Source organism: Bubalus bubalis, chromosome 8 (genome assembly GCF_019923935.1).
Source record: "Bubalus bubalis isolate 160015118507 breed Murrah chromosome 8, NDDB_SH_1, whole genome shotgun sequence".
NCBI lineage: Eukaryota > Metazoa > Chordata > Mammalia > Artiodactyla > Bovidae > Bubalus > Bubalus bubalis.
Window position 1 is genome coordinate 59128842 of NC_059164.1, and position 24046 is coordinate 59152887.

The following is a 24046-nucleotide window of genomic DNA, read 5'->3' on the forward strand; positions in this document are numbered from 1 at the left end:
TGAATCCCCAGTACCATCAATGCCTTGAATAAAGCAAATATAAATATTTGTTTCGTCTGTAAATTTTTTACCTGAAATATAATTTGCGTGCCATAAAGTTCACCGTTTTACAGTGCACAATTAGACTTTTATATTCAGAATTGAATGACAGTGGTATAGTCATCACCACTATCAATACATTTTTCACTTTTTCTTCTTCACTGAGGTATAATTGACAAAACTGTAATACATTTAAAGTGTATAATGATGGTGCTTTGATACATACACCTTGTAAAATGATCCTCACCATTGAATTAAATCTATCACCCCACGTACTTATCTTTTGTGTGTGTGTGTGAGAACACAAGTTCCACTCTTATCACATTTCAATTATACAATACAGCTGTTTAGTTGCTAAGTCATGTCTAACTCTTTTGCGATCCCATGGACTGTAACCCACCAGGCTTCTCTGTCCATGGGATTTCTGAGGCAAGAATACTAAAGTGGGTTGCCATTTTCTTCCCCAGGGGATCTTTCCAGATGAGGGATCGAACTGACATCTCCTGCTTTGGCAGGCAGGTCCTTTACCACTAAGCCACCAGGGGAAACCATACAATACAGTATTATCAACTATAGTCACTGTTATGTGTTAGATTCTCAGATCTTATTTCTCTTCTAACTGAAAGATTGTACCCTTTTACCAACCTTTCTCTTTCCCTCACCCCTTGCCCACTGACTGCCACCATTCTACGTTTCTATGAGTTCAACTTTCTTTTTTTTTAAAAATTCCTCATGTAAATAAATTTTTATTGTTTACAAACTACCTAGTCTGCAGTATTTGGTTATAGCAGCCTAAATGGACTAAGACAGTTAGTTCTATCCTCTTGCTAGTGGTCACTTTTGTCTCCATTAAATGTCCAGAAGAAATCAAAATCTGATGTGGTTTCCCTCAGGAAAAACAAAGGAACAAATGAATGGCGTGTTTGCAACCACTATCCCAAGACTCCAAAATAAAGGATGCTTGTTGATGACCTGAAATATATTTCATTTTTGAATACAGTAGAGTGGTGCTTCTCAACCAGTGAAGGTATAATTATTCAAGAATCTCAACGTAGAGGAGCATAAGTGTCAAGGAGCTATAGTTTATTATCTTTCCACACTTTGCTTCTCTAAAATGTGGGATTCCCAAAGGGATTTATACTATTTCCTGACAGCCCCTAAGCATAAAATTAATAAGGTAAAAGAAAATTTGCCATAGAGATTCAGAGCTGATTAACATAAGCCATGCCCGTCTGTCATTCTCTGGAAGCCAATTAAGCAAAGTACTCAAATGTAACACTTTAACATCATAAATTAAAGTTGGCAAAAAGTTTAAATTCTATCATAAAATTAACCATTGTAAGTAAAGTAACTGTAAAAGTGTACTTTGTAAAAATAAAGGATATTTATGCTCTATTTGTTAAACAAAATAAAGGAAATTTCTTTTGTGAAACAGCCAAATGACCTCATCAATTTTTTCTATCTCTGAATTGGGGGAAAGAGGATTTTGCAACATGAAGTATGTAAAATTAATTTCTTCAAGCCTATTATTCTGCAGGATCTTATGAAAAACCCCATGAAGACTATCATAAAAAAAAAAAAAAAGACAGAACACTCACCAGATTACAGAAACAGAAAGAAGGTGATAGATGGCCCTAAGTTATTCTTTTCATATTAAATATATTAGGTACATTTTCTATCTTCTAGGAAATTTGAGTTCTAACAGTATCATACCCAACCATATTCCCACACAGTAAATAAAGAATGGATAGATTAACAGTTAAATTAGATAAACTAGTCCTATAAGTCTGTCTTGTATGCATGCTCTCAATACATGTTTTTGTTGCTTTTTTTTTTTTAAACTAAATTGCCATGGCTACTGACCTATAGGTTTTATGACATAATCAGTAAAAAAAAAAAAAAAAAAAAAAGCATTATGATGAGGGGAAAAGAGCTCCATGTTTTAAACCTAGAGACCCTGAAAACACAGCCTTGGTTAACTGATTATGTGAGATGATTCTAACATTAGATATTACTTCAGCCACACACACCACACCACCCTAATTCCATGCCCCAGAGCTCTATAAGAACTAGATAAAACCCCTCTTCTTCCACTTCCATACTATCCTTGACATGAAGAGAAAGGTGTCCAAATTGATGTTCTATGAATAATAACAACTCTGATCCCTCACTACACCAACTATGACTGTCTCAATGCCTTGTAACTCAGACAGACAGCCTCCTATTCCTGATTTGTTGATCACCTCAAAAAGCCTATCCCCACTCCTTGCCTAGAAATGCCTTCATCTCTTCTCAGATAGTTGTGGATTTACCCTTTTAGAAACTTATCTCCAACCTATCCCCAAATTGCCCAGGAACCCCCAATCAATCACCAGCAAAATCCCTTGTATCACTAATATACTCAACTCGACCTGGCCCTCCCCCAAGCTATGCTATGCTATGCTAAGTCACTTCAGTCGTGTCCGACTCTGTGTGACCCCATAGATGGTAGCCTACCACGCTCCCCCGTCCCTGGGATTCTCCAGGCAAGAACACTGGAGTGGGTTGCCATTTCCTTCTCCAATGCATGAAAGGGAAAAGTGAAAGTGAAGTTGCTCAGTCGTGTGCGACTCTTCGCAACCCCATGGACTGCAGCCCACCAGGCTCCTCCATCCATGGTATTTTCCAGGCAAGAGTACTGGAGTGGGGTGCCATTGCCTTCTCCGTGCTATGGCTTCCCTTCAACTCATCAGAGTATCAACCCTTGTTGCAGCAACCCCTCCTTGTTGAAATTATGTACAGACCCAGGTCCTTCCCCATTCCTTGAAGACTTAAGCTCCTAACTCACTGTCAGTTCCAGAACTCTATTTGTCATTATTCTTGGTGATTTCAACAGATCCCCTGATGATCCTTCCAGTCCATTTGAGCTCATCTCCAATGATCTTGTCTGCCACTTAACCCAGTTACCTTCTCGTTACCAATAATAGCAATTCCCTCATAAGTTCAACTGCAGGCACCCTTCTCTCCCACCACCACCTCTTGCCCTTCTACCTCTTTCCTCTAATATCCCATTCCCAACAAGGACCTTTTGCCCACATCCTATTCATGTAGATAATATTCTTCTTATGTAGTTTAGAATCCACAATCTATTATTCCTCTTTTGCACAAAACCTCAACTCCCTTTTTTTCCCCTCAACTCTCTTGTGCTCTTCTTATCTCATAAATCTTACTTGGCAAATTTTAATCATAGTTTAAATGAACTGACCACCTGCTCTGTCCTTATACCCATGAAGCCGAGGGGCTGGAGAAAAGCAATTTGCTCTATCTTTAAATCATGATCACTAATTGCAAAGATCTTTAGTCCTGTCCAGTGAATAGACTGCATTTGTCTACTGCACTCAATTACATTTTCTTTCACCTCAAAATTCCAGCATGTTCTCATCTTAACTTTCAACTTTGCTTCCTGTATCTCTGAGAGAAGGATAAATAGCTCTAGATACTATTGCCATCACCTCCATCAACAGTTTAGTTCAGTTCAGTTGCTCAGTCGTGTCTGACTTTTCGACCCTGTGGACTGCAGCACGCCAGGCTTCCCTGTCCATCACCAACTCCCGGAGCTTGCTCAAACTCATGTCCATCCAGTTGGTGGTGCCATCCAACCATCTCATCCTTTGTCGTCCCCTTCTCCTCCTGTCTTCAATCTTTACCAGCATTGGGGTCTTTTCCAATGAGTCAGTTCTTCACATCAGGTGACCAAAATATTGGAGTTTCAGCTTCAGCATCAGTCCTTCCAATGAATATTCAGGACTGATTTCCTTTAGGATGGACTGGTTGGATCTCCTTGCACTCCAAGGGGCTCTCAAGAGTCTTCTCCAACACCACAGTTCAAAAGCATCAATTCTTCAGTGCTCAGCTTTCTTTACAGTCCAAATCTCACATCTATACATGACTACTGGAAAAATCATAGCTTTGACTAGACGGATGGCTACAGTTATTCCACCTTCCTTTCTGTTAGCACAGGTAAATTTTCCACGCCTTCATCTAGAGTCAACTCCACTACAGCACCAAAGCCCAGCCAAGCCCAGAAGAGCCCACAGTCAGATACGACCTACAAGCCCATTAGAAAGATATATATGCTTGTTATTGAAAGCCACTAGATTTTAGAATCATTTGTTATGCAGTGTTATTGTAGCAAAAATCTGAAGGTAATTTCATATATAGCATCAACCTCATGTAGAAAGATTCTACAACTTTAGCCATGATTTTTTTTTTTTGCCACACCCCATAGAGGGTTTTATTCTTTCTCTAGTACTCAACTAGCACTATCGCTCTTCTTTAGTGATAACTTCTAGAAACAACGGTCTATCTCTGTTTGTCTCTTTTTGCTCATTTCCACATACTTTAGCCCCTCCAATTAGGTTTCCATCTTGACATCATAGGGAGCACTTTCTCAAAGATCACTCATTTCTTTACCAAAGGGGCAGCTATGACACAGGGTTGGGTCAGTAACAGTCATGAGGACTGAATCCATCAATAGGTGACAAGTAAAGCATTGGATTGAAATGGGGGCAGAGCATGTAAAGCAATTTGAGAAGCTATTTGTTCAATCCATTCAGGCTTTTATCCAACCCCTCTCTTCTAATTTTTATATTAAAAATTAAAATACTTCATCCATCAATCTCAGTTTTCTCAAAAACTAGTCTGGCAATTTTATATCATGCCACTTAACTGCACTGATATTTACATTCATAAATATAGACAGCTAAACAGCTTGGTTTTTAAACAAGAATGTGGGAATTTTTCAAAATTCACATAACCATTGGACCCCCTTCTCCTCCATCAATTTTGATACTACCGTTTAGGGTAGAGTGGGATTTGGGCAATCTGAGAATATTCTAGAATTGATTTCTTATCTGCTCAAGCCCCATTGCCTGTCCCGTGAAACACATGCACACTGATCATTCAAGACAATGAAGCAAATGTTCTCCAACATCTCCTTAAATGCTTAACAGGTATGTTTATTGGCTATAGATCATGGTCTGAACACATTAACCAAAATGATGTTTTGTATCTCTTATACAATCTGTCTATGCCATCTAATACATGTACGCTTTCTTTTATTCCTTTCACAATATCCATAAAAGCAGATGTTAATAGTTTTATATTAATTTATTTTCCCACATCCCTCATATATGCAAGGGCTCAGGTGCCAAGAAAGCAACTTTGCAGTGACATATGTTAATTTCTTCATATAACCCAGAACATAGAGGCTGAGAAAGAATTTGAAAACTAGTGTGAACTTGGGAATTGTGTATTTTAGTTAGTGTATTTTCCCATGTGAACATTTGAAAGAATTACAATAATTAAATGTTTCTTCTCATTATCTGCTTATTCTGAAAAATACAGTTACATGTTTTAATTTAATTTGAGTTTTTAGGATATGAATGTATTTATCTTATTTGTTTTGTCTTCAGCCATGTCAATATGAATTCACATGCACCCAACTTCTAAAAATCCTAATACTCCTGCTGCCCAGACAGACATCAAGCAGTTTCCAAGGGAACATTGCTTCAAGGCAATGATCCTATTAAAAAGATCCTTCTAAGAACAAATATCCATTCACTGCAATATCATTCAGAAGCATTAAATTAGAGCCACTCCTCCTGAAATGAAGAGAACAAGCCCACACTTAACCATCACAGCAGAGAATGTTCTCCTTAAAAGCATTATTATTCTACAGGGTAGCAGTACCGGAATGGACCATTAGCTCTGACAGTGAAAAGCTTCCAATTCCTCTCCAATTGAAAAGTTGCTTGAGATGACAAGAAATCTACAAATCATGATTATCTTAAAATCAGAGAATTAGGCCATGTTGATGAAAGGGCCCTCCAGAGATCTGATGCCCAAGTCCTCTGGTTCAGGCAGGGGGCATAGACAGAAACTAGTCTTTAAGGGGTGCTGCTAGCCTAGTTTGAACCATCAGAGCATTAGAATACCTCTTAAAATATTTTATTATTAATCTCATTTCAAAACAATAAAATTTAGAAAATGTAGCAAAGCACATAAAAGAAATAAAAATCAACCATATTCCTACCACCCAAAGAACCACTGTTAACATTTTGGGGCACTTTTCTAAACTTATTCTGTAGCCCTATTTTTGCTTTTATAAAGACTCTAATGAAACCATATGTGTGTGTGTGCTTAATCGCTCAGTCGTATCTGACTCTTTGCAATCCCATAGACTGTAGCCCACCAGGCTCCTCTGTTCATGGGGATTCTCCAGGCAAGAGTACTGGAGTGGGCTGCCATGCACTCCTCCAAGGGATCTTCCCAATCCAGGGATGGAACCCAGGTCTCCTGCATTGCAGGCAGATGCTCTACTTGTCTGAAACACCAGGGAGCCCAATGAAACCATAGCATACACATTATTTTATAATATTCTTCTTTCTTGGAATATTTAATTATAAATATTTTCTCCATATTACTAAATATTCTAATAAAGATTTTTAATGGCTGAAGAAAATTCCAAATTACCAAACTAGAATTTATTTAATAAATACTCATTTGGGGACCTTTAGATTTTTCTGCTTTTTCACTCTTAACTGACTTTTCACTCATAACTGATTTTTCACTCTTAACTAATAGTGTACTAGACATCCTCAAAAATATTTTTTGTGTACAAGATATATAATTTCCACATGACAAATTTCTAGAAAGAGAATTGCTAGGTCCTAGACTATATGTGTGTTAAAACTTTTGATACACTTTCCAAAGGATTCCTCAGAAAGGTAATAATAGAAAGTTTACCATCAGTATGAGAATGAACACTAGAAATAGCACTGGAATCTTCAGGCAGGGTCCACCCAGGACAGTGACAATGAGAAGAAGGATTTGGCCACCTTTTAAAGGCCAGAAGTCAATTCACTAAGAAGCACCAGATTTACACTAAAAAGTAAAAATTAGGTAAAGTTTACTAATAATGTTAATTTAAGAATTGCATGCATGCTTAGTAATTCAGTCATGTCCAACTCTTTGCAACCCTTTGGACTATAGCCTGCCAGGCTCCTCTGTTCATGAGATTTTTTCAGGCAAGAATACTGGAGTGGGTTTCCTCCTCAGGACATCTTCCCAACCCAGGAATCAAATTGCATCTCCGGTGTCTCCTGCATTGCAGGTGGATTCTTTACCTGCTGAGCCATTGGGGAAGCCCCAGTGAATATTTCTAAGCATCTGTAGATACTCCACAGAGAAAATTCTACAGTAAATTCTAGTTCCCCCTCAAAAATGGAAATACTAAGCCATGGCTAAAGCAGTGTTCTCTCTGGTTTGCTGTGGAAAATTCTTCCTAATTTAGCAGGGCATTCTGTTGGTGCTAAGCATCACTCTTCTCATACACATTTCTGTGACAGGATAAAAGGACCCTTAATACAAATGCTTAGGGCTTCCCAGGTGGTGCAGTGGTAAAGAATCTGCCTACCAATGCACAAGATGACAGAGATGTGGGTTCCATTCCTGGGTCAGGAAGATCCCCTGGAGTGGGAAATGGCAATCCACACCAGTATTCTTGCCTGGAAAATTTCTACAGAGGAGCCTGGTGGGCTATAGGCAATGGAGTTGAAAAGAGCTGGCACAACTGAGCACAGCACCACCACCAATACAAATGCTTGATTCTCAGACAGCATGAACTCAATAAGCTACAAATCCACTACAGGTATATTCGGTTGTAAACCTTGCCAATTTTTTAAGCACTGGAGAGTAGTGGAGTGTTTAACGAACTGGAGTAAAGTAATCCAAATTCATTTTTTATCATGAAAGATAGACTACTTATATTACAGAGGTATTTTTTAAAACCTTTTTTTTAGAATAGTTTTAGGTTTATATCAAGTTCTTCTGGATGTTTTACATAGACAATCACATCATTTATGAACAAAAGCAAATTTATGTCTTCCTTCCCAGTCTGTATACCTTTCGTTTTCCTGCCTTATTTTAGTAGCCAGGACTTCCAGTATGATGTTGAAAGGAGTGATGAGAGGGGGACATCCTTGCCTCGTACCTTATCTTAGCAGGAGAACTTTGAGTTTCTCACTACTGCATATGACTTTAGCTGAAGGTTTTTGTAGACAGTCTTTATCGAGTGGAGAAAATTCCTCCCTATGCATAATTTACAGTATTTTTATCATGAACAGATGTTGGATTTTGTCAAATGCTTTTCTTGCATCTACTGATGTGATCGTGTGATGTTTTGTTTTTAGTCTGTTGAAGTGATGGATTACATTGATTTTTGAATGCTGAACCAGGCTTGCAAACACGGGATAAATTCCAGTTTGTCATGATGTGTAATCCTTTGTGTACATTGTTGGATTCAATTGCTAATATTTTGTTGAGGATTATTGCATATATGTTCACCAGAAAGACTGTTCTGCAGCTTTTTTCTGCTCTCATATAATCAGTTAGGAAGTATTCTTTCTGCTTCTGTCTTCTGAAAGAGATTGTAGAGAATTGGTATAATTTCTTCCTTGAATGTTTGGTAGAATTTGCTGGTAAGTCCATCTGGGCCTAGTGCTTTCTGTGTTGGAAGGTCATTAATTATTGATTTTTTCTGTAATAAACATGAGCCTATTTAGATTATCTATTTCTTCTTGTCTAAGTATTAGCAGATTGGATCTTTTAAGGAATTGGTCCATTTAATCTAGGTTATCAAATTAGCGAGCCAAGAGTTATTCACAGTATTCTTTTATTATCTTTATTATGTTAATTTTCATGGGATTTCTAGTCATATCCTTCCTCTCTTTCACATCTGGTATTAGTAATGTGCATCTTTTTTTTTTTTTTTTCCATAGACTGGCTAGAGGCTTATCGATTTTATTAACCTTGTCTGAGAATCAGCTTTTGGTTTGATTTTCTCTATTGATTTCTCATTTTCAACTTTATTTATGTTCTAATGCTTTTCTGTTGTTATGCTTATTTTGGCTTTAATTTGCTCTTCTCTTTCTAGTTTCCTGAGGTGGAATCTTGGATTAATAACTTAAAATTCTTCTTCTTTTCTAACGTAAGTATTCAGCACTATAAATTTCACTCTAAACACTGCCTTCACAGCATCCCACAAGTTTTGATAAGTTCATTTCATTTCAGACTAATTTTTAAAACCATCCTGACAGTCAAGCAAAATACATGGAGGAGAAAATCTCATTCATGGACCTCCAGATTGAAATCTTGCTTTAGGAAAAAAAAAAGATTGTAGATTATTTTCAGTCTCTCTCTGATGATTTTTCAAGTATGCTTGGCAACAAACATGTATTGAAGGATTTTTATAAATGTTTCCTTTGGTGTGCTCTTTAAAACAAAACACCACCAAACCTATGTCATTTCATTTATTAATTCTGAAATAGGGCTGCTTTCTAATATAAGCCTCTGTCCTGTGTTGTTTGTATTCTACCTTGGTATAGCAATTTTGTGCTGTCCATACCTGACAATGGAAAATTGTTGAAAATTTATTTTAATAATAATAATAGCTAATATTTGCTGAGTGTTTAATGGACCTGACCCTGTTTCAGCTGTCCCCATTACCCACCCTTCCCTAGTGGTTCCAAAGATATTCCTTTACCCACAAACGTATATAAAGTCTGCCCTTATTGTAAGAATGAGGACACTCAGGCTCCAAGAAATTGAGTTGTCCAAAGTTAAATGAGCTTTTGGCATTTGGACATGGCAGCCTATTCTAGTCACTAATTATCTAATTAAATTTACAAACCTTACATAATATAAGTGTAAGACTTGTCTCCTTAGTCACAAAGTCTCCCAAAACAAGTAGGAGCATAGTCGAGGAAGGAAGGGAAGCTTGGGGAAAGAAAGGCAATGGATGACCCTTACAAAGCTTGCTTTTGTGTTGGTGAGGCTGATGTCCTGAGAGAGTTGAACTCTATTTAAGCCTAATACTTTCGGGGAGTTAGTAAATTTATTGAAATCACAGGCTGAAACAGTCTCAAGAGCACTGTTTATTCAGAGGAGACATATTAATCCACTAAGCTAATGCTTTAACATAAAAGGTTGGACTTACTACATTAGCTTCAGTGACCCAAGTGATTGTATATGTTTGGATAAAATAAGTTTTGGTGTGAGCAATATTAAAAAAAAAAAAAATGAGCGTCAAATTTTGTGTGTGTGTCTATGTGTTCCATCTATTGGGTTAAATTTGTAAACTTGGCCTGTCTATTACTTTGAAAATCACAAAATCATCTATACTCTGAAACATGTATTTGTTCTGAAGAAGAAATTGCCACCAAAATCCTGTGCTTATCTGGATAAAATGAAAGTTGCCTGAATGTGTTTAAGTGGGAAATGCTGCATAAATGAAATGATAAATTTTGACAGCTTGGGTCTCCAAATAATAATGAAATGAAATTATATCTTAATTATAATTAGAAAGGCTTGGAGAGTACTGAAATGTTTGTCAAACATTTGTTTTCAGCGAAGTTTGTTCCTTAAATATGTTAAATATAATTTTCACTAAATCTTAATAAATCATTTATGACAGATGTTAAGTGTATCAGTATAACAGGATCATGCAAAGAAGTTGGTAAATTCCATCCTACTAATAGCATAAGGCAAAACAAATGTGCGTGATTAACAGTGACAGTTTGAGAAAATAATTTAAAGCAATTTAAAGACTCAGGAACCTAAAGGATCAAAAGAAACACATTACTTGCATTGGGTGAATAGAAGTAACTTTAAAATTAGGATTGTTATAAGACGCTACTTAAAATGAGGTACAGGAAAGAAATGAAACAGGACCTATTTTACTCTCAAAAAACCTATTTTGTCAAGGTTGTTGGAGAACCAATTGTTCTTAGGAGTTTGTCAAATAAAGGCCTCTGAGCTTGTTTCAAGCTAAAAAATTACATACAAGCATTTAGCATGTATTAGTTTGACCCTGTGAGCTGACCTCATTCATGAGATTTCAACAGAGTTGTTGAAAAATACTTCAACATACTAGCATACCTTAATTGAACATGGCATGTTTTATAGCAAAGGGTATAATGTGGGAAATTACATGAAAACAAGAGTGAAAAAAGAAATTAATTTAACACCATTCTATATGCCAGTACCATTCCAGAATTTAACAAGAAACACAAACCATATAACCACTAAATTCTAGTTTCATTGATCCAAATCACCTCAAAGGTATCCAACCCACCCACCCACTTGTCTCATTTTAAATATTTAAGAACACAGCTTTTTATCTGGAATAATTATCAGTTGCTAATTGTAATATTAATAATGGAAAATTAAATTCAACACTGAAACAGATGGCTTCCCTTCCACTTCACTCCAATCTCTTTATGTTATTGAAAATGCTCCTAAAAGCCAAAAACTATTTATCAGTTGGATGGGTTTTACAATATGCTTGATATTACTCAAGATGGGGTGTCAGTGAAAGCTTTTCTTAGTAAGAGGCAGTAATTTCAATCTGGATAAAGTTCACAGTGTTTTTCATAACATGCACCTAAACATAAATATTATCTCTCTTTATCCAAGAAAAAAATGGAAACTCTTACTCTTTGATGTTTTATTAAGTGTTAATCTGGTGAATATCTATTCAATACTCAATGACAATGTAGGTCATACATTTGCATATATTTGAGAACATCTCTTTATGGTCTGCCTGGGATTTGAGTCCACATGACTACTGCCTTCTCTCTCCATTCTGAGACTCCTTTATGCCCTTCCACCACATGCCTCCCTGACAAAATAGGCACTACGAGTCTGCTTGGAGCTCAGACACTTTCCCAATTAAATTATCCTCATCTCTTCATACACCGTATGACTGAAGGCCAATAAAAGCCTTTCTGACCTCAAAATGCTACATATCATAATTTTAAAAACTATAACAAAGACATAAACGCAAGTTTGATTCTTGTAAGGCCGACTTACACATTTCACAGCACTGTTTTATTTTACTATATGTATTCATTTTCCATGCACATAAGAAAATTTAAGTTATTATTTTCATGCAAAAGGTAATCAAACATGATGTAATTGGCAGCAAAGCACCTTAGACTCAATAAGTCACCTATAAATATTTTAGTCAAATTATTTAAGTAAATAACAGTAATGTCAATTTTTATTTTCTTAGAACTTATTTTGTATATTTCCTTTAATCAGAAACATTATGAAGTATGTTAATGAGATAAATATGTGTCTATATTATTTATATCAACAATGTTTTTGTTTCTTTTCATTAACCAATTACATTTCAGCATCAGTTCAGTTCAGTCGCTCAGTTGTGTCTGACTCTTTGCGACCCCATGAATCTCAGCACGCCAGGCCTCCCTGTCCATCACCAACTCCTGGAGTTTAGAGTAGCCAGCTTAATTCAGCTGTCACCTTATTACTTATCAGTAGATGAAGATTCACTCAGGATGTAGTGCTTTTCTGCTTTTTCAAATCAGAATCCATTTCTCAGTTGCAAATAATTTAGCAAATAGATACCATTCTTTCTAAATCTGCAGAAGGAATTCTATTAAAAACTTCATTCTCTCTACAGCACTCCTATGATAGCTTTCTTGGAAAAACCACAAATGAGACAGAATTTTGAGATGGAATTTTGCCTCTGACAAATATGGCAGGCCTTAGTTTTGGTGCTAAGAGTTTTTGAGACTCTTAATTCAGAAGTTCAAGCAAATGAACCCCTTCTGGCAAGTTTTGCCCTCCCTAGGCTGTGGGCCAGCTCTGGACAGAGTTTTGCTCTGAAATCCTGCACTGATGCTAGTAGAACTCTGATGTCTTTATTTCCACAGTAGCAACCAGGAAATGGGGAGATTCTCAATAGTAGCAGGGCAGCATGAAGTGAAGGAAGTAAAGTGTTATTTGCTCAGTCATGTCCAACTCTTTGCAAACCCATGGATTGTAGCCCACCAGGCTCCTCTGTCCTTGGGGTTCTCCAGGCAAGAATACTGTAGTGAGTAGCCATTCCCTTCTCCAGGGGATCTTTCCAACCCAGAAATTGAACCTGGGTCTCCCATACTGCAAACAGATTCTTTATCATCTGAACCACCAAGAGATCAAAGCCAGAGATGTTGTGCTGAGCAAGAGATGGGAAAGTGAAAGAGCAGCTGTATCTAAGAAGATAAATCATGCGCCAAAAGCATGAAGAATAAGGCCCAAGTCAGGTTATGGCCCCTCAAATGGCTGAAGGCAAAAGGTTCAGGATGAAAACCATGACCAGCACGTGGGTGTTTGGTGACACCACTTATGTGACATAACAATGGGCTTTATGGTTAATAGGATCCTGTAAGGCTAACTATAAGCTTTAGTTTCAACCCCGTAGGCAATAATACCAAAAAATCCTGAGCAAGAACATGACATGATCTGACACACAGTTTAGAAGTTCCACTCTAGCGTCAGTATAAGGTCAAGGGTAGCAAGAACATTAGGGAGCAAGAAATTACAAAGGTAGAAAGAACAGCACTCGAATTGGGGTATGTTTGGAAGATATTAATTGAATAGAATTGATAGTAATTGTTAAAATAATTGTCTGCTGGGGCTGTGTGGGGTTAAAGTGGTATTTTTATATTATTCCCAGGTTTGGTTTGGCCAGATGTGGAGGTGGTAGTTCTATTCACAAGGATAGGAAAATTTAGAAAGAAGGTAAGATTTTTTAGCAAAACTAATTGGGTCATTTTTAAAGTAAATGACTGTTAAAACAGTTAATCAAAGTAAAAATATCCAGACCAAACCAGAGACAGACCACTCCTTCAGCCACTCTGGCTTGGTATACCTCCATTCTTGAGAAATTAGAGCTTGTACCCAGAATATCTGGAGAAGAAAATGGCAACCCACCCAGAATATCACTGTGGAGTATTCACAGATGCTGGGCAGTATTCATAAACCCACATTCTTAGTCTATCTTGCTTATTTTTAAAATTTTTATTGTAAATCCAGTATTTGTCAGTGAATCAGCTTCTGGCCTTAAGAATCCCCATTCATGGCCATGGACAGATATAACTCTTCTAAGTGCATGCTAAGTTGCTTCAGTTCTGTCCAACTCTTTGCAACCCTACAGACTGTAGCCCACCAGGCTCCTCTGTCCATTGGATTCTCCAGGAAAGAATACTGGAGAGGGTTGCCATTGGGATCTTCCAAACCAAGGGATTGAATCAGAGTCTCTTGCATCTCCTGCATTGGCAGGCAGGTTCTTTACCACTAGCGCCACCTGGGAAGCCCTAACTGTCCTAAGTGGAGCTTGCCAGAAGAAATGGAACTTGCCATTTCTGGTGTCCATATTGATACATTGATGGTGAACCTTGCATTGTTACTACCTTTCTGAGGAATACTTTTACAGAGCGTACCAAAAGTCTTAACATGCATATCTATAAATTTGTCCTAAGAAAATATCACAGATGTGCACAAAGATCTATGTATGAGAATATCTAGCACACTATTAGTTCTAAGAGTCAAGAATTTAAGGGCTAGTCAATGGAATTGTTTCACGACCAACTGGAAATAGTTGATCCTCTCCTAATCCAGTGTCCCCTATTTGAATGGGCATGCTTAATGTGTAGATAACACTTCCTTCCATCCTCCCTTAACCTAAAGCTTATTCTTGCCCTCATGTTCCTTTTACCTGTTTTATGTTTGATCCACTCTACATCTAAATCTGCACTTTAAATTTTACCCGTCCTCCATCCAGTCCTCACAACTCTCTACAAGTTCTACAGTCAAAGCTACAATTTTTTCAGTAGTCATGTATGGACATGAAAGTTGGACCATAAAGAAAGCTGAGCACCAAAAAACTTATGCTTTTGAACTGTGATGTTGGAGAACATCACAGAGAGTCCTTTGGACTGCAAGGGGATCAAACCTGTCAATCCTAAAGGAAATCAGTCCTGAATATTCATTGGAAGGACTGATGCTGAAGCTGAAGCTCCAATACTTTGGCCACCTGATGTGAAGGACTGACTCATTAGAAAAGACCCTGATGCTGGGAAAGATTGAAGGTGGGAGGAGAAGGGGATGACAAAGGATGAGATGGTTGGATAGCGTCACCAACTCAATGGACATGAGTTTGAGCATGCTCTAGGAGTTGGTGATAGACAGGGAAGTCTGGCATGCTGCAGACCATGGGGTGTCAAAGAGTTAGACACGACTGAGTGACTGAACTGAACTGATACTCAAGTGCAGGTAATAATACAGGTAGAACACCAAGTCCACTGTATTCTTCTCCACTATTCTCCAAGATGAGATGTTTAACACTGTCTGAACCCAAGCTCTTTGTTTCTTGTATTCATGAAAGAGTGATTACAAGGATAGAAATTCCAAACAAAGCAGAAGACAGCAATGACATGAAAACTGCTACTAAGTCGCTTCAGTCTTGTCTGACTCTGTGTGACCCCATAGACGGCAGCCCACCAGGCTCTCCGTCCCTGGGATTCTCCAGGCAAGAACACTGGAGTGGGTTGCCATTTCCTTCTCCAATGCATGAAAAGGAAAAGTGAAAGTGAAGTCACTCAGTCGTGTCCGACTCTTCGCGACCACATGGACTACAGCCTACCAGGCTCCTCCGTCCATGGGATTTTCCAGGCAAGATTACTGGAGTGGGGTGCCATTGCCTTCTCTGAGCATGGAAACTAAGTAAGGTAAATAGGAAATAGAGATTTCTAGTATCCCTCTTTCATCTGGTCATTTATTCCATTCTACCACTGGATCCATCTCAGTCTCTGATCCATTGGAAGGCTGCTTATATACTGCTTCTCTGCAAAGTTAAAATAAGTCAACATTTCCAACAAATATTTATCATGCAAAACATTGTCATTATTCCTGAAATATATTGTAATCATTATTACAGATGGATGCTTATTCAGAATATGAATACAGCCAGTACCTCCTTGAGTAGTTAATGACTATCAGTCAGTTCAAGAAATGAGAACACTAACAAGAAATTTAGCTTTAGATAGTTAAAATTTAGATGAATTATAAAACATTCAAAAATATATTGTCCTAAATACTGCCTTTCTCAAATTCCAGAGCCACCCATGGGAGCCACAGAAAATCAGTAAGTGTGCCACAGGATATTTTAAGTGTCAGATACATGCATAAAACAGCTCTGAGATAGTTCAGTTTCAACATATACATTCATTTTGATGTCATATTTTTTTGCAGTTTTATTTAGATACAATTACAACCTAGATAGCATGTTCAAAAGCAGAGAAATTACTTTGCCAACAAAGGTCCATCTACTCAAGGCTATGGTTTTTCCTGTGGTCATGTATGGATGTGAGAGTTGGACTGTGAAGAAGGCTGAGTGCCGGAGAATTGATGCTTTTGAACTGTGGTGTTGGAGAAGACTCTTGAGAGTCCCTTGGACTGCAAGGAGATCCAACCAGTCCATTCTGAAGGAGATCAGCCCTGGGATTTCTTTGGAAGGAATGATGCTAAAGCTGAAACTCCAGTACTTTGGCCACCTCATGCGAAGAGTTGACTCATTGGAAAAGACTCTGATGCTGGGAGGGATTGGGGGCAGAAGGAGAAGGGGACGACAGAGGATGAGATGGCTGGATGGCATCACTGACTTGATAGACGAGAGTCTGAGTGAACTCCGGGAGTTGGTGATGGACAGGGAGGCCTGGCGTGCTGCGATTCATGGGGTTGCGAAGAGTCGGACACGACTGAGCGACTGAACTGAACTGAACTGAACTGACTGAACATATTAGTATTATAATTAACATAAACTGTATTAGTTTTAGGTGTACATGAGTGCATGCTCGGTTGCTCAGTCATCTCTGACTCTTTGCAACCTCCCAGACTGTAGCCAACCAGGTACTTCTGTCCATAGAATTTCCCAGGCAAATATTTCTCCGTAACCTGGAGCGGGTTGCCATTTCCTACTCCAGGGGATCTTCCTGACCCAGGGGTCAAACCTGCCTCTCCTGCATCTCCTGCTGGTGAATTCTTTGTCTAGGAAGCCCCTTTAGGTGTACAACATAATGATTTAATATATGTCTATATTGCAATGATGTCATATCTTTGTGAAATATTTTTAGCAGTTACTGGGATAAAAACCAAGAACTAAAAAAAATAGTCAATATAAAACAAGAAACGAGAACAGTAGGTCCAATTTACTCCATGGTTTGAGAATATGTGCAGTGCCACAATCATACACATCAGTTCAGTTCAGTCACTCATTCATGTCTGACTCTGTGACCCAATGGAATGGAGCACAACAGGTCTCCCTGTCCATCACCAACTCCCAGAGTTTACTGAAACTCATGTTCATTGAGTCAGTGATGTCATCCAACCATCTCATCCTCTGTCTTCCCCTTCTCCTCCTGCCTTCAATCTTTCCCAGCATCAGGGTCTTTTCAAATGAGTCAGTTCTTCACATCAGGTGGACCAGTATTGGAGTTTCAGCCTCAGCATCAGTCCTTCCAATGAATATTCAGGGCTGATTTCCTTTAGGATTGACTGGTTGGCTCTCCTTGCAGTCCAAGGGACTCTCAAGTAACTTCTCCAACACCACAATTCAAAAGCATCATTCTTCAGACTCAGCTTTCTTTATAGTCCAACTCTCACATCCATACATGACCACTGGAAAGACCATAGCTTTGACTAGATGGACCTTTGTAGGCAAAGTAATGTCTCTGTTTTTTAATATGCTATCTAGGCTGGTCATAACTTTCCTGCCAAAGAGTAAGCGCCTTTTAATTTCATGGCTGCAATCACCATCTGCAGTGATTTTTAGAGGCCAAAAAATTAAGTCTGCCACTGTTTTCACTGTTTCCCCATCTATCTCCATGAAGTGATGGGGCTACATGCCATGATCTTAGTTTTCTGAATGTTGAGTTTTAAGCCAATGTTTTCACTCTCCTTTTTCACTTTCATCAAGAGGCTCTTTAGTTCTTCTTCACTTTCTGCCATAAGGGTGATGTCATCTGCATATCTGAGGTTATTGATATTTCTCCCAGCAATCTTGATTCCAGCTTGGGCTTCCTCCAGCATGGCATTTCTCATGATGTACTCTGTATATAATTTAAATAAGCAGGGTGACAATATACAGCCTTGACATACTCCTTTTCCTATTTGGAACCTGTCTGTTGTTCCATGTCTTAACTGTTGCTTCCTGACCTGCACACAGATTTCTCAAGAGACAGGTCAGATGGTCTGGTATTCCGATTTCTTTAAGAATTTTCCAGAGTTTGTTGTGATCCATACAGTCAAAGCCTTTGGCATAGTCAATAAAGTAGAAGTAGATGTTTTTCTGGAACTATCTTGCTTTTTTGATGATCCAACAGATGTGGGCAATATGATCTCTGGCTCCTCTGCCTTTTCTAAATCCAGCTTGAATATCTGGAAGTTCATGGTTCATGTACTGTTGAAGCCTGGCTTGGAGAATTTTAAGCATTACTTTACTAGCATGTGAGATGAGTGCAATTGTGCAGTAGTTTGAACATTCTTTGGCATTGCCTTTCTTTGGGATTGGAATGAAAACTGACCATTTCCAGTCCTGTGGCCACTACTGACTTTTCCAAATTTGCTGGCATATTGAGTGCACACTTTCACAACATCATCTTCTAGGATTTGAAGTAGCTCAACTGGAATTCCATCACCTCCACTAGCTTTGTTCATAGTGATGCTTCCTAAGGCCCACTTAACTTCACATTTATTGTATAGTTCTTCTGTGTATTCTTGCCACCTCTTCTTAATATGTTCTGCTTCTGTTAGATCCATACCATTTTTGTCCTTTATTGTACCCATCTTTAAATGAAACATTCCCTTGGTATCTCTAATTTTCTTGAAGAGATCTCTAGTCTTTCCCATTCTATTGTTTTCCTCTATTTCTTTGCATTGATCACTGAGGAAAGCTTTCTTATCTCTCCTTGCTATTCTTTGGAACTCTGCATTTGAATGGGTATATCTTTCCTTTTCTCCTTTGCCTTTCACTCCTCTTCTATTCACAACTATTTGTAAGGTCTCCTCAGACAACCATTTTGCCTTTGTGCATTTCTTTTCTTTGGGGATGATCTTGATCCCTGCCCCCTGTACAATGCCATGAACCTCCATCCATAGTTCTTCAGGCACTCTATCAGATCTAATCCCTTGAATCTATTTGTCACTTCCACTGTATAATTTTAAGGGATTTGATTTAGGTCATACCTGAATGGTCTAGTGGTTTTCCCTACTTTTTTCAATTGAAGTCTGAATTTGACAATAGGGAGGCTTCCTGGGTGGTGCTAGTGGCAAAGAATCTGCCTGTCAGTGCAGGAGACATGAAATGTCCCTGGAGTCAGGAAGATCCCCTAGAAGAGGGCATGGTAACCCACTCCAGTATTCCTGCCTGGAGAATCCCATGGACAGAGGAGCCTGGCGGGCTACAGTCCACAGGGTAGCAAAGAGTCAGACACAGCTGAAGTAATTTAGCATGCACACAGTAGTAAATAACTGGATATTTAAGAATGAAAAAACCATTGTTTTTTTGAAAAAACAATATTGTTTTTCCAACCAGCTTCTATGATGTTAGGATATAAATCCTTAAGTTATTTGGACCTAAATAGTCAATAAGTAGATCTACTAAATGAGTCTTTTGGCCTAAAGATGCAGTGAAAAAGAATTGTTATTTAGTCAGTAAGTTGTGTCCAATTCTTCTGTGTCTCAAGCACTGTAGCCCACCAGGCTTCTTTGTTCATGGAATTTCCCAGGAAAGAACACTAGAGTGGGTTGCCATTTTCTTCTCCAAGGGATCTTCCCTGCCCAGGGATTGAACCTGCATCTCCTGCATTGGCAGTCAGAACCTTTACCACTGAGCCACCAGAGAAACCCAGTGAAAAAATTACCAGATACTAAAAGTCCTGTTTACAGGAAAAGCTCAGAAACCTCTGCCCAAATGATATGAAACTCTAGACATAGACTATACATTATTATTACCTTTTAGTTCTTTTATGAAATTGAGTGAAACACTTTTTATGCAATTTTATTTGATTATTACAAAAATTATTTTACTTTCAGATATAAAGTAATTCTTATTTTGTATCCAGTTTTGCCATTAAACACTGTTAACACCTTTTAGGATTTAAAAAAGGTAAACATTAAATCCTTAGTTTCAAAGGAATTAATCTGAACTATACTTTCATATTTCTGTAAGTTTAAGCAGTACAGACTTTTAGGCAAGTGCCTAGTAATTAGTTGCCAAAGAATTTATTTGTATGTAAATTTCCCTTCAGCCCTCTCCACTGATACATAAATATAGTAAGGAAACTTTAATTTCATTGATATAAGAAGAAACACCTGAGGCAATGCCAATCAAACCCAAATCTTTTATAAAATTGCAGATGTATGTTTTGTTTTCAATATGCAAACTAGCACCAATTATTCAAATCAGCTTACTTTATGTAAATTAGCATCTTCAAAAACTTCCTTAATCCAGGCAGTTATTAAGTGAAATGAGATTTGCCTCAACTAATGTCTATACAAAGAGGAAAAAGCACACAAGAGAAATCCTATTATAGCTTCAAAGCTCTGGGTTCTCCTTTGTTTACTTACAACTCCCCCTCTGGCAAGAACAATGAGCAGGGTATAATTATTTTCTTGACTCTCATCTTTAAGTTTTAATTTGGCCCAGCATTTTAAGGAAGAGAGAAGAGGCATACAATGCAGGAGCCATTTTGCCTATACCAGTCTGACTTCGGCATTAAGAAACTAAGACATCAATTTTGCCACTAATTCCAAAAGGGACATGTGTAAGAAAACCTGTACTTTTCTCCTTGAGAAATATGATAGATTGATCTTCCAAATGACAGGACAGTTTCATTTCTCAAAATCAAAATCATTTTCTTTAGAAAAACAGACTTCCAACTTGGAATTTTTTGCCCCATTAAAATAACAATGTATTTTTTTTAATTAAGAGTTTTCAAAAATATTTACAGTCTTAATATGAATCAAGCACAGAATTTACTGCATCAAACTGAAGTTTATCCAGGAGGTGAAGGTGAGTTCTGATGTGTCTTTCAAAAAAGTTTAAATTGCTATTTATGATAATTAAAAAATAGCCTAAAAAAATTAATGTTTGCTACCAAATCCAGTCATTGATGACAGACATATTCTTTTATTTATGTTCAGATTGTGCATGTACAAATTTAAAACTGTCAAACACTGGGAAAACAAGTTGTAACAGTGTTTCTTTGAAGGTAGTGGTTCACATATCACACAGAAAGTAGCACATCTTGATTTTAGGAATCCAAGAGAGTAAAACCCTCTGGTACCATAAAATACACAACTGGGGTTGAATCTGGAGAAGGCAATGGCACCCCACTCCAGTACTCTTGCCTGGAAAATCCCATGGATGGAGGCTCCTGGTGGGCTGCAGTCCATGGGGTCGCTAGGAGTCAGACATGACTGAGCGACTTCACTTTCACTTTTCACTTTCATGCATTGGAGAAGGAAACGGCAACCCACTCCAGTGTTCTTGCCTGGAGAATCCCAGGGATGGGGGAGCCTGGTGGGCTGCCGTCTATGAGGTCGCACAGAGTCCGACGCTACTGAAGCGACTTAGAGGCAGCGGCGGCAGCAGCAGCAGGGGTTGAATCAGGATAGAATTCACTTCCTAATAGTGTTAGCAGCCTGAGCTGGAGCCAAGGTAGAGTTGCTGCAAGAATAATTTTGAGGGAAATTATGGATGGATGCTTTTATTTTTCTTAGATTTTCATTTTCCCAAGTGATTTTGTGTATTACTGTAATACAGTGACACATTTATTTCAGATTCTTTTATTCATTTCTGTAAAAATTTTAAAAGCCTAAACACATACTAATTGTCACAATACATGCAAGATTATCACTATAATCCCAGTCTCAGGTGAGCCCCAGTAAAGGAAAGAGAAGATGGTATTTTTGGTCCCCTTGCATTTTTTAATAATTAGTGCATAATATACTCCAAGTCACTCAGAGAAATTGGGAACAAAATCAGAAAAACCATTCTCTGAAAAATTGAAGTTTATATTAATTAATATGGAAGGGAGGGATGTGATTAGCCTTCTGAAGGAGTGACCCTTGAGAAACACTTTGAAATGAGTTGTGCAGGAGACTACAGTGTTTCTGAATTTCCTTAAGGTCTCCAATCCAAATATAATATTACTGTAGCCTGAGCTTTGACCTTTTATAACCTGGATAACCACATGCTCGTAATAAATGCAAACAAAATGATGTGGCACTCAGTATGAAGTTTAGAAAACAGAAAGTTGATGAATAATAATGAGCTTGGGTTTATTCAGAGAGACCTGCAATACAAGTCATTAGATATATGTAGTCAGCAGTAAAGCAGGAGCAATTTCTCTAGTTTTTGCCACAATCTGAAAGAAATATCCTTCAAGCCTACTCAATTTATTTTACCATTATCTCATATATTCATTCTTACCTCACAACTTTTTGATTAGCAACTTGGATTCCAGGGAAGTTTGATAACACAAAGGGCTATTTTAGATAAGTGTTCTCTAGTGACCTTATTTACCCAAAAAGGTAAATCCCCATTGAATATTAATAAGTTAGCACTTGTTTTATGAATAAAACAATGAGACCTCATAGCCTAAAGTCAGCTCCTACAGAATCTCATCTTTCCTCAGTGAACCGATAGCATCATTTCTTGAAACTGGATTCTGGACCCATCGGACTTCATCAGTTTGCAAAAGAACCCTCCCTGCCTGAGCAAATGTGTGAAATGATTCAAAAGCAAATAACAAATAAGAAAAATTTAATAAGCAAACAGCTTTTATTTATTGGCCTGTCACATGGCATGCAGAATCTTAGTTCCCTGACCAGACATCGAACCCAGGTCCCCTGCAGTGGAAGCATGGAATCCTACCCATTGGAATGCCAGGAAACATTTAGAACTTATTCCCAAATGTGCTATGTGGATAACTGGGTTCCATTACCATAGCTTTCAAAGTTGTTGGAGTTTTTGTGTTGTTTTTCGGTTTGCTTGTTTTCTTTCTGTTGCTGGTTTTGGTGTCCCATCTCACGAGCACCAGACTGCAGGACAGACTGCACAGTGCTGGATGGCATGGCTCCCGTTACTTCACAGAAGTCACACTAAAGCCAGGGCTCTGCTGAGGGGATGGCACAGGGTTGGTGTGGGGGGAGGGGAGGTGGTTGTGTTCCAGTGCAGAGCATGGTACTGTGCTCTTCTGCCTTTTTCACAGGATCAGTAAGAGAAAGCAGTGAGGGAGTATACAGGCTGCCAGCCCCAGGCTGTCTGTTTTGGCCTATCAGACCTGTATGGTATTTATCTGCAAACACCAAGCTTTAGAGACTTCCAGAGCACACAAGTGCCTTCCCTCTTCTGGAAAGAGGAAGCCCGAAGTCCCGTGGAAGCTGAGTTTATACACTCCTCACTCCCCATCCCCACTCCGAAAGACATGCTGTTTCAGGTCTCAGCTGGTTCATTGCCCAGGCCGCCCTGAGTGGGCCTGAGGGTCACTTACAGTCACTTCTTCTTGTCTGCTGATAAATGTTTAACAATAGTGGGTCTTCAACGGAGAGGGTGTGAAAGCCAAGTTTCCTAGCATTTGCTAAGGTATAAGTGGAGAAGGCAATGGCACCCCACTCCAGTACTCTTGCGTGGAAAATCCCATGGGCAGAGGAGCCTGGTGGGCTGCAGTCCATTGGGTCGCTAAGAGTCGGACATGACTGAGCGGCTTCACTTTCTCTTTTCACTTTCATGCATTGGAGAAGGAAATGGCAACCCATTCCAGTGTTCTTGCCTGGAGAATCCCAGGGATGGGGGAGCCTAGTGGGCTGCCATCTATGGGGTCGCACAGAGTCGGACACGACTGAAGCGACTTAGCAGCAGCAAGTAAGCCTATATGGCTAATTTCCAGCTATCAGTGTGCCATCATGGCATCGAGTTGAAAAGAGATGTCGAAAACACAAGGGTTGGCTATCACACAGCACAAGGTCATTCTAGGACACCACTTCTTGCAACACATAAGGTTTCACTAGAAGTCTACTGACAGTTTGGTAGCACTTGGCAATTTTTTTAATCACTTTT